The sequence below is a fragment of the Amblyomma mixtum genome, chromosome 9, assembly GCF_055824585.1.
Source record: "Amblyomma mixtum isolate Tamu chromosome 9, ASM5582458v1, whole genome shotgun sequence".
Classification (NCBI taxonomy): Eukaryota; Metazoa; Arthropoda; class Arachnida; order Ixodida; family Ixodidae; genus Amblyomma; species Amblyomma mixtum.
The window spans coordinates 10,614,498-10,626,109 of record NC_143020.1 but is presented as its reverse complement, the minus strand read 5'-3'; the positions used below and the strand labels follow the sequence as shown (position 1 = coordinate 10,626,109).

The following is an 11,612-nucleotide window of genomic DNA, read 5'->3' as shown; positions in this document are numbered from 1 at the left end:
GGTGCAGAAGCAGAAGCAGGGGTCGAAATAGCGAAGCTTGATGCGGCAGAGGAAAGAACGGTTACAGGTTAAGTGGTATCCACAGAAGCAATGGCTGTGCCTTGACGCAGAAGAATGGGTTCCGGCGTAGTGTTGAAGGCAGTCAGTAGTGAAGACCCATTGGTGAAGCGGAGCAGGAACGCGACGAGAAAGGTGCCCCTTGAGAAAAGACGGGGGCTTGGTGTGACGAAAACGTCCCCAGCGCTGACGCGGGCCGAAGCAAGAGAGGACATCTTCGCAGCCGGGGTAAAGTACATGGTCAGCGGCGGTAACCAAGTGATGAGAAGGCAGGATAGAAACGGCAGAAAGGTCGGATTCAGTAGCTTGTAGAGTAGGGGGACAGCAGGTAATTACAGCTTGCGCAGAGTGGAGGAAGTCCCAGCCGAGGATGAGGGGATAAGCACAGGATGGAAGCACAACAAATTCTATGTAGTGCAGGATGCCGTCGATAGTGACGCGTGCTGTACACAATCCGGAAGGACTCATTGATTCATCATTGGCAGCACGGAGAAAAGGACCACTTTAAGGGGTGCGCACTTTGCGAAGACGAGAACATAAAGCAGAACTAATTACTGAAATGGCGGCGCCCGTATCGATCAATGCTTCTACAACAGTATCTTCAATATCAACGGCTAACATGTTGGATGGCTGTGCAGGAGGAATTGAGAGGTCGGCGTGTGGTGCAGTTTTACCTCCGGAAACTGCACAATTTAGTTTTCCGTGTGGCCAGTGGTCTGAGAGGATGGTGGACGTAGAGGCGACGAGGAGCGGCGGAAAGGCGATGGGGAGCGGCGGCGTGACGACCTGACGTTCGAGGAGCGCTCCGAAGAGGTAGAGGGAGAGGAGGGACGGTAATTAGCATGGTCGGCAAACGGTGGGCGGTAAGCGTACGACGAATGCGTAGCGTCTGGGGAGACGTCCCCGTACGATGGGCGACGAGGAGGACTGGTGGCAAACGTAGGGCGGTAAGCAGGTGACGAGTACGTAGCTTCGTTGTGAAAGTCTGGGTACCACTCACGTTCGTCGCGCTGACGCCGACGGCATACACGGGCAACATGTCCGCGAATTGCGCAGCAGTGACATACCGGCCGACGTGCAGGCGGACTCGAAACAGGACACATAGCGGGGCTCGGGGACAACGATACCGGAGTTTGCTGGACGGGCTGTGGATGGGACTGATAAGGAGCAGCAGGGGGCGTCGCAGAATCCTGGGCATAGGTAGGTACAAAACACGGTACAGGTGGTTCCGCAGCCAAGGGACGAGTGACGGAAGCGAGCTCGTCTATGATGAGATGACGCAAAGGCGGAGACGACGGGGCAGGGGGCGGGTGGGAGTCTACTGGCGGTAGGGTGGAGCCGTGCAGTTCCTCCCTTATAATTGAGCGAATGAGTGAGCGTAAGTCCACGTCGGTTGTAATTCGGGTGTCCCAGGTGTCTTTTAAGCGTAGTGACTGGAGGTAGTCAAGACGATGACAAGTTCTTCGGATGTCTTGGACTGACGTTGGATTCTGGGCAGCAAGCGCATTAAAAGCAAATGACCCAAGCCCTTTCAGAAGATGGCGTACCCGATCGTGCTCTGACATAGTGCTGTTGACCCGTAGACACAGGGCAAGTACGTCTTCAATGTACGACGTGTAGGACTCAACGGGTAGCTGGACACGCGTATGTAGCATTTTTGGTAGAAGGCGGGGCTTGCACCAAATGTGCCAAAAATTTGTCGAATCTGTGACGAGAAGTGAGCCCAGTCGGGGATGACATCTTTGTGGTTCACGAACCAAGTCTTGGCCACGGCAGTGAGGTAGAAGGACACGTTGACAAGTTTCATCCCTTAGTCCCAAGGATTGTAAGCACTGACCTGGTTGTATTGGTCGAGCCACTCCTCTACATCGTCCCCACGAAGACCAGCAAAAATAGGAAGGTCGCGCTGGAGTGTGGTGATGGTCCAAGTGGGGTGTCCAGAAGATTGGGAAGGACCCGGTTGAGTCATCATTGCAGGCTCCAAATGGTTCGAATCGAGAGAAAGAAGAACGGGGGGGGGGGGGCTAGGGGGAGTACCAGTGGTGTTTTCGCTGACGGTATTCATCGGTGCAGTTGGTACGAGCAAGTGGCGACCTGAACGTAGCTGCAGTTTGGCGGCGGAGAGGACACAGGGATCGAGAGAACACTCCACCACTTGCGAGATGGGGAAACAGAGCGCAGGATGTAGTGAGCTTTAATGGCACCAGAAAATATGGCGACCAACCCTTCGAAGAAGATCAGCGATGATGATGGATATGTACAGATCAAGACGAAGCTTGCATGTTGTGTTTACAATAAAAATTTTCCACAAAGCTAGAAAATCTAGGGCGCACATACGCACATGATTACAGCTGAACATTCCTTCTAGACATCCATCTGGTCGTTTACAAAGCAAATGCAGCAGGAACTTCCTTTCAAAAGCACTATTAGGGATGTAAAAATTCAGCGTATTTTTCAGCTGCTGGTATGATTCACAAGGGAACTCTTCTAACGATGTTTTTTTCGAACGGCTTCTCACAATACTTTCACAATGAAAGTCAATAGGTTTCCTACGGCAGTGTGGAATTTTTACATTCCTCTTGATGTAGCATTCCCCGCGGTGGTGAAAACTCAGGTTGCCTTGAGTGCCTTACCACATATTTTTTTCTTGCAGAGCCAACGAATGAGACTCTTGCTACTGGCACAGAAGCAGGTACTTTCTATCGAATGCTTAGGGTTCAATTAGAAAATAAATTTTTTCCACAAAGCTAGAATCTCCAGGGCTCACATAGGCACATTATCGCAGCTGAAGTTTAATTCGAGACATCCATCTGGTCGTTTACAAAGCAAGTGCAGTATAAATGTCATTTTCAAATGTACAATTAATGATCTGAAATATAGAGCGTACTTTTCAGTTGCTTGTATGATTCAGAAGTGAACTCCTCTAGCGATGGTTATTTGGAGCGGCATCTCACAATACATTCAAATTGAAAGTCAATATGTATCCTACGGCAGTGTAGAATTTTCACGTTCCTCATGATGACGCATTCCCCGCGGTGGTGAAACGTGTGTTTGCCTTCAGTGCCTTACCACATATTTTTTTCTTGCAGAGTACACGAATGAGACTGTTGCTACTGGCACACAAGCAGGTACTTCCTCGAATGCTTAGCATTCTAATAGAGAATAACTTTCTTCCACGAAGCAAGAAAATCCAGGGCCCACCTACGCACATGATTACAGCTGAAGGTTCCTTCGACACATCATTCTGATCCTTCACAAAGCAAATACAGTACGAACGCCATTTCCAAATGCAAAATTAGGCATCTAAGAAATAGAGCGTGTTTTCAGCTGCTGGTTTGATCAAGAACTGAATTCTAGCGATGGTTTTATCGAACGGCTTCTCACAATACTTTCAAAATGAAAGTCTATATGTTTCGTACGGCAGAGTAGAATTTTTACGTTCCTCTTGATGAAGCATACCCCGCGCTGGTGAAAAGTGCGTTTCCCTTAACTACCTTACGACATTATTTTTTCATGCAGAGTACACGAATAAGACTGTTGCTACTGGAACAGAAGCAGGTACTTTCTTTCGAATGCTTTGCGTTCAATTAGAGGATAAATCTTTTCTACAAAGCTAGAAAATCCAGTCCTCACAAACGCACATGATAATACCTGAAGTTTTCTTCGAGACATCCATCTGGTCGTTTACAAAGCAAATACAGTAGGAACGTCGTTTACAGATGCACAATTAGGAATCTAAAAATAGAGCGTATTTTTCTGCTGCTTGTGTGATTCAGAAGTGAACTCTTCTAGCGATGGTTTTCTCGAACGGCTTCTCACAATACTTTCAAAATGAAAGTCATCATGTTTCCTCTGGAAGTGTAGAATTTTTACGTTCCTCTTGATGAAGCATACCCCGCAGTGGCGAAAAGTGTGGTTGGCTTCAGTGCCTTACGACTTATTTTTTTTCTTGCAGAGTACACGAATGAGACTGTTGCAACTGGCACGGAAACAGGTATTTTCTTTAGAATGCTTAGCGTTCAATTAGATAATAATTACTTTCCACAAAGCTAGAATATCCAGGGCTGACATACGCACATTTTTGCAGCTGAAGTTTAATTTGAGACATCCATCTGGTCGTTTACAAAGCAAATACAGTAGGAACGTCGTTTTCAAATGCACTATTAGGGATTTAAAAAACACAGCGTGTTTGTCAGCTCCTGGTGTGATTCACAAGTGAATTCTTCTAGCGATGGTTTTTTTTTCTAACGGCTTCACACAATACTTTCAAAAATGAAAGTCAATATGTTTCCTCTGGCAGTGTAGAAATTTTACGTTTCTCTTTATGGAGCATTCCACGCGGTGATGAAAAGTGTGGTTGCCTTCAGTGCCTTACGACTTATTTTTTTTCTTGCAGAGTACACGAATGAGACCGTTGCTACTGGCACAGAAGCAGGTATTTTCTTTCGAATGCTTAGAATTCAATTAGAGAACAAATATTTTTCACAAACCTAGAAAGCCCAGGGCTCACATACGCACATGATTACAGCTGAAGTTTAATTTGAGGCATCCATCTTGTCGTTTACAATGGAAATAGAGTAGGAACATCGTTTTCAAATGCACAATTAGGGATCTAAAAAATAGAGCGTATTTTTGTGCTGCTTGTGTGATTGAGAAGTGAACTCTTCTAGCGATAGTTTTCTCGAACGACTTCTCACAATATTTATTTAGTTATTTATTTATTTATTCAGCATACCCCCAAAAGGCCCTCATTCGAGGGTATTACATAGAGGGGGATCCCATGAAACAGGAACACTGTTAACAATCAAATGAACAATAAATAGGCTAAATATAACATGTGAAAATAATTAAGCTCCAGAGAATAAAGAAACAGGCTAATAGAAAGCAATATAATAATAGGTTTAGGAAAACAATAAGGCATAACAGAACGCATTGACATACATTTCAATCAACAGTATATTTCAGATACCAACGTCACTGCGGATGAGATCGAGAAATGTAGAGGCGTTACATTCAGTGGCTATGTGTGCTGGTAGATCGTTCCACTCCATGATACTGCGTGGTATGAATGGCTTCGCAAATGCAGATGAACGACACGCGATGCGCTTAACATTGTGCGGATAGTCGAGCCGGGGAAAAAAGGCTGATGGTGATAGGAAAAATCGTGGTGAAGCGATGGATGGTGATGCAGTTTATGGAAAAGACCTAGTCGTGATAATTTGCGGCGGAAAGAGAAGCCTTCTAATTCGGCACGATTTTTTAGGGCAGTGACACTGGTAGTATGTGAGTAGCCTGAAAAAACAAAAAACGCAGCACGGTTTTCATGGACTCAATGTTTGCTACGAGATAGGCTTGTTCAGAATCCCAGATGGCTTATACATATTCAATCTTCGGACGAATGAGTGTGTGAACGCAAGTTTCTTCAGGTCGGGGGGGAGCCTGCTGAGGTTGTGCTTTAGTAGGCCGAGTGAGCGGTTGGCGGATGCCAAAGTTATACTAATGTGGTTATGCCATGTTAGATGAACTCCAAGGTACTTGTAGGTAGTAGCAAGTTCGACAGAGTTGTTATTTAGAAAATAAGTTGTGGGAATTCGAGCGCTGCGAGTGAAAGACAAAAACTTAGTTTTGGAACATTTAAGAGGCATAAGCCAAGCCTAGCACCATGCGGTTACTGCATCAAGGTCAGTTTACAAATATTGTGGTCGGTGATAGATGAAATATTTCGGTATATTACGCAGTCATCGGCAAAGAGCCTGAATCAAGAAGACAGAGTTGGGTAGATCATTAATATATATTAAAAAAAGGAGTGGGCCAAGGACGCTCCCCTGTGGTACCCCAGAAGTGATTTTAGAGTTAGTGGATTTGTAGTTATTAATGGCGGTGAACTTACGTCTAGCGCTGAGGAAGTCCGCAATCCAAGTAACAAAAGTAGGGTGAATATTCAACTGAGTTAGTTTGAGTATAAGCCTATGATGAGGAACACTTTTAAAAGCTTTTGAAAAATCGAGAAAAATGGCATCAATTTGTCCCCCATCATCAATGGATGAATGCAAATCATTAACGAATCCGGCGAGTTGTGTGCTGCTTGCGAAAACCGTGCTGGTATTTGAAAATTATGTTGTTGTTTTCCAGGTACTTAAATATTTGACTATGAATGACGTGTTCGAGAAGTTTGGAGAAATTATTCGTAAGTGAGATAGGGCGATAATTAAGCGGAGAAGAACGATCACCGGTTTTGAAGATTGGTATAACTTTAGCAACACGCCAGTCATGATCTATGAGACCAGAAGACAAAGATTCAGAGAACAGGGCAGTTATTATTGAATACATGGAGTGCGATGTGCGATGTGTTAACATTCAAAAATTAAAGTCAGCATGTTTCCTCTGGTAGTGTAGAATTTTTACGTTTCTCATGCTGACGCATTCCCCGCGGTGGTGAAAAGTGTGGATGCCTTGAGTGCCTTACGACTTAATTTTTTTCTTGCAGAGTACACGAATGAGACTGTTGCAACTGGCACAGAAACAGGTACTTTCTTTGGAATGCTTACAGTTCAATTAGAGAATAAATATCTTCCGTAAATCTAGAAAATCCACGGCTCACATACGCACATGATTGCAGCTGAAGTTTAATTTCAGACATCCGCCTGGTCGCTTACAAGGCAAATAGAGCAGGAACGTCGTTTTGAAATGCACAATTAAGGATCTAAAAAATAGAGCGTATTTTTTAGCTGCTGGTGTGATTAACAAGTGAATTCTAGTGATGGTTTTCTCGAACGGCTTCACACAAACCTTTCGAAACGAAAGTCAATATGTTTCCTACGGCAGTTTAGAATTTTTATGTTCCTCTTGACGAAGTATTCCCTGCGGTGGTGAAAAGTTTGTGTACCTTGAGTGCCTTACGATATATTTTTTTCTTGCAGAGTACACAAATGAGACTGTTGCTACTGGCACAGAGACAGGTACTTTCTTTCGAATGCTTCACGTTCAATTAGAGAATAAATATTTTCCACAAAGCTAGAAAATCCAGGGCCCACCTGCGCTCTTCATTACAGCTGATGGTTCCTTCGAGACATCCATCTGGTCGTTTAGAAAGCAAATACAGTACGAACGTAATTTTAAAATTCAAAATTAGGGATCTAAGAAATAGAGCGTGTTTCCAGATGCTGGTGTGATTAACTAGTGAATTCTAGCAATGATTTTCTCGAACGGCTTCACAAAATCGTTTCGAAATGAAAGTTGATATGTTTCCTACGGCAGTGTAGAATTTTTATGTTCCTCTTGACGAAGTATTCCCCGCGGTGGTGAAAATTTTGTCTACCTTGAGTGCCTTACGATATATTTTTTTCTTGCAGAGTACACGAATGAGACTGTTGCTACTCGCACAGAGACAGGTACTTTCGAATGCTTCACGTTCAATTAGAGAATAAATATTTTCCACAAAGCTAGAAAATTGAGGGCCCACCTACGCTCATGATTACAGCTGAAGGTTCCTTCGAGACATCTATCTGGTAGTTCAAAAAGCCAATACAGTACGAACGTGATTTTAAAATTCAAAATTAGGGATCTATGAAATAGAGCGTGTTTTCAGCTGCTGGTGTGATTAACAAGTGAATTCTGGCGATGGCTTTCTCGAACGGCTTCACAAAATCGTTTCGAAATGAAAGTTGATATATTTCCTACGGCAGTGTAGAATTTTTATGTTCCTCTTGACGAAGTATTCCCCGCGGAGGTGAAAATTTTGTCTACCTTGAGTGCCTTACGACATATATTTTTCTTCCAGAGTACACGAATGAGACTGTTGCTACTGGCACAGAGACAGGTACGTTCTTTGGAATGCTTAGCGTTCAATTAGAGAATAAATATTTTCCACAAAGCTAGAAAATTGAGGGCCCACCTACGCTCATGATTACAGCTGAAGGTTTCTTCGAGACATCTATCTGGTCGTTCAAAAAGCCAATACAATACAAACGTACTTTTAAAATTCAAAATTAGGGATCTAAGAAATAGAGCGTGTTTTCAGATGCTGGTGTGATTAACTAGTGAATTCTAGCGATGATTTTCTCGAACGGCTTCACAAAATCGTTTCGAAATGAAAGTTGATATGTTTCCTACGGCAGTGTAGAATTTTTATGTTCCTCTTGACGAAGTATTCCCCGCGGTGGTGAATATTTTGTCTACCTTGAGTGCCTTACGACACATTTTGTTCTTCCAGAGTACACGAATGAGACTGTTGCTACTGGCACAGAGACAGGTACTTTCTTTGGAATGCTTAGCGTTCAATTAGAGAATAAATATTTTCCACAAAGCTAGAAAATTGAGGGCCCACCTACGCTCATGATTACAGCTGAAGGTTCCTTCGAGACATCTATCTGGTCGTTCACAAAGCCAATACAGTACGAACGTAATTTAATATTCAATATTAGGGATCTAAGAAATAGAGCGTGTTTTCAGATGCTGGTGTGAATACCTAGTGAATTCTAGCGATGATTTTCTCGAACGGCTTCACAAAATCGTTTCGAAATGAAAGTTGATATGTTTCCTACGGCAGTGTAGAATTTTTATGTTCCTCTTGACGAAGTATTCCCCGCGGTGGTGAAAATTTTGTCTACCTTGAGTGCCTTACGACATATATTTTTCTTGCAGAGTACACGAATGAGACTGTTGCTACTGGCACAGAGAGAGGTACGTTCTTTGGAATGCTTAGCGTTCAATTAGAGAATAAATATTTTCCACAAAGCTAGAAAATTGAGGGCCCACCTACGCTCATGATTACAGCTGAAGGTTCCTACGAGACATCTATCAGGTCATTCACAAAGCCAATACAGTACGAAGGTAATTTTAAGATTCAAAATTAGGGATCTAAGAAATAGAGCGTGTTTTCAGATGCTGGTGTGATTAACTAGTGAATTCTAGCGATGATTTTCTCGAACGGCTTCACAAAATCGTTTCGAAATGAAAGTTGATATGTTTCCTACGGCAGTGTAGTATTTTTATGTTCCTCGTGACGAAGTATTCCCCGCGGTAGTGAAAATTTTGTCTACCTTGAGTGCCTTACGATATATTTTTTTCTTGCAGAGTACACGAATGAGACTGTTGCTACTGGCACAGAGACAGGTACTTTCTTTCGAATGCTTCACGTTCAATTAGAGAATAAATATTTTCCACAAAGCTAGAAAATTGAGGGCCCACCTACGCTCATGATTACAGCTGAAGGTTTCTTCGAGAGATCTATCTGGTCGTTCAAAAAGCCAATACAATACAAACGTACTTTTAAAATTCAAAATTAGGGATCTAAGAAATAGAGCGTGTTTTCAGATGCTGGTGTGATTAACTAGTGAATTCTAGCGATGATTTTCTCGAACGGCTTCACAAAATCGTTTCGAAATGAAAGTTGATATGTTTCCTACGGCAGTGTAGAATTTTTATGTTCCTCTTGACGAAGTATTCCCCGCGGTGGTGAAAATTTTGTCTACCTTGAGTGCCTTACGACACATTTTTTTCTTGCAGAGTACACGAATGAGACTGTTGCTACTGGCACAGAGACAGGTACTTTCTTTCAAATGCTTCACGTTCAATTAGAGAATAAATATTTTCCACAAAGCTAGAAAATTGAGGGCCCACCTACGCTCATGATTACAGCTGAAGGTTCCTTCGAGACATCTATCTGGTCGTTCAAAAAGCCAATACAGTACGAACGTGATTTTAAAATTCAAAATTAGGGATCTATGAAATAGAGCGTGTTTTCAGCTGCTGGTGTGATTAACAAGTGAATTCTGGCGATGGCTTTCTCGAACGGCTTCACAAAATCGTTTCGAAATGAAAGTTGATATGTTTCCTACGGCAGTGTAGAATTTTTATGTTCCTCTTGACGAAGTATTCCCCGCGGTGGTGAAAATTTTGTCTACCTTGAGTGCCTTACGACATATATTTTTCTTGCAGAGTACACGAATGAGACTGTTGCTACTGGCACAGAGACAGGTACGTTCTTTGGAATGCTTAGCGTTCAATTAGAGAATAAATATTTTCCACAAAGCTAGAAAATTGAGGGCCCACCTACGCTCATGATTACAGCTGAAGGTTCCTACGAGACATCTATCTGGTCATTCACAAAGCCAATACAGTACGAACGTAATTTTAAAATTCAAAATTAGGGATCTAAGAAATAGAGCGTGTTTTCAGATGCTGGTGTGATTAACTAGTGAATTCTAGCGATGATTTTCTCGAACGGCTTCACAAAATCGTTTCGAAATGAAAGTTGATATGTTTCCTACGGCAGTGTAGTATTTTTATGTTCCTCGTGACGAAGTATTCCCCGCGGTAGTGAAAATTTTGTCTACCTTGAGTGCCTTACGATATATTTTTTTCTTGCAGAGTACACGAATGAGACTGTTGCTACTGGCACAGAGACAGGTACTTTCTTTCGAATGCTTCACGTTCAATTAGAGAATAAATATTTTCCACAAAGCTAGAAAATTGAGGGCCCACCTACGCTCATGATTACAGCTGAAGGTTTCTTCGAGAGATCTATCTGGTCGTTCAAAAAGCCAATACAATACAAACGTACTTTTAAAATTCAAAATTAGGGATCTAAGAAATAAGCGTGTTTTCAGATGCTGGTGTGATTAACTAGTGAATTCTAGCGATGATTTTCTCGAACGGCTTCACAAAATCGTTTCGAAATGAAAGTTGATATGTTTCTTACGGCAGTGTAGAATTTTTATGTTCCTCTTGACGAAGTATTCCCCGCGGTGGTGAAAATTTTGTCTACCTTGAGTGCCTTACGACACATTTTTTTCTTGCAGAGTACACGAATGAGACTGTTGCTACTGGCACAGAGACAGGTACTTTCTTTGGAATGCTTAGCGTTCAATTAGAGAATAAATATTTTCCACAAAGCTAGAAAATTGAGGGCCCACCTACGCTCATGATTACAGCTGAAGGTTCCTTCGAGACATCTATCTGGTCGTTCACAAAGCCAATACAGTACGAACGTAATTTAATATTCAAAATTAGGGATCTAAGAAATAGAGCGTGTTTTCAGATGCTGGTGTGAATAACTAGTGAATTCTAGCGATGATTTTCTCGAACGGCTTCACAAAACCGTTTCGAAATGAAAGTTGATGTGTTTCCTACGGCAGTGTAGAATTTTTATGTTCCTCTTGACGAAGTATTCCCCGCGGTGGTGAAAATTTTGTCTACCTTGAGTGCCTTACGAAATATATTTTTCTTGCAGAGCACACGAATGAGACTGTTGCTACTGGCACAGAGACAGGTACGTTCTTTGGAATGCTTAGCGTTCAATTAGAGAATAAATATTTTCCACAAAGCTAGAAAATTGAGGGCCCACCTACGCTCATGATTACAGGTGAAGGTTCCTTCGAGACATCTATCTGGTCGTTCAAAAAGCCAATACAGTACGAACGTGATTTTAAAATTCAAAATTAGGGATCTAAGAAAAAGAGCGTGTTTTCAGCTGCTGGTGTGATTTACAAGTGAATTCTGGCGATGGCTTTCTCGAACGCCTTCACACAAACCTTTCGAAATGAAAGTGAATG

At 42.6% G+C, this 11,612-nt stretch overlaps 1 pseudogene; it reads right to left on the bottom strand.

Annotated features, from left to right (window-relative positions):
• Positions 1 to 668: 668 nt before the first annotated feature.
• On the bottom strand, positions 669 to 2,026 carry LOC149328292 (uncharacterized; annotated as a pseudogene).
• Between the last annotated feature and the right edge of the window lie 9,586 nt (positions 2,027 to 11,612).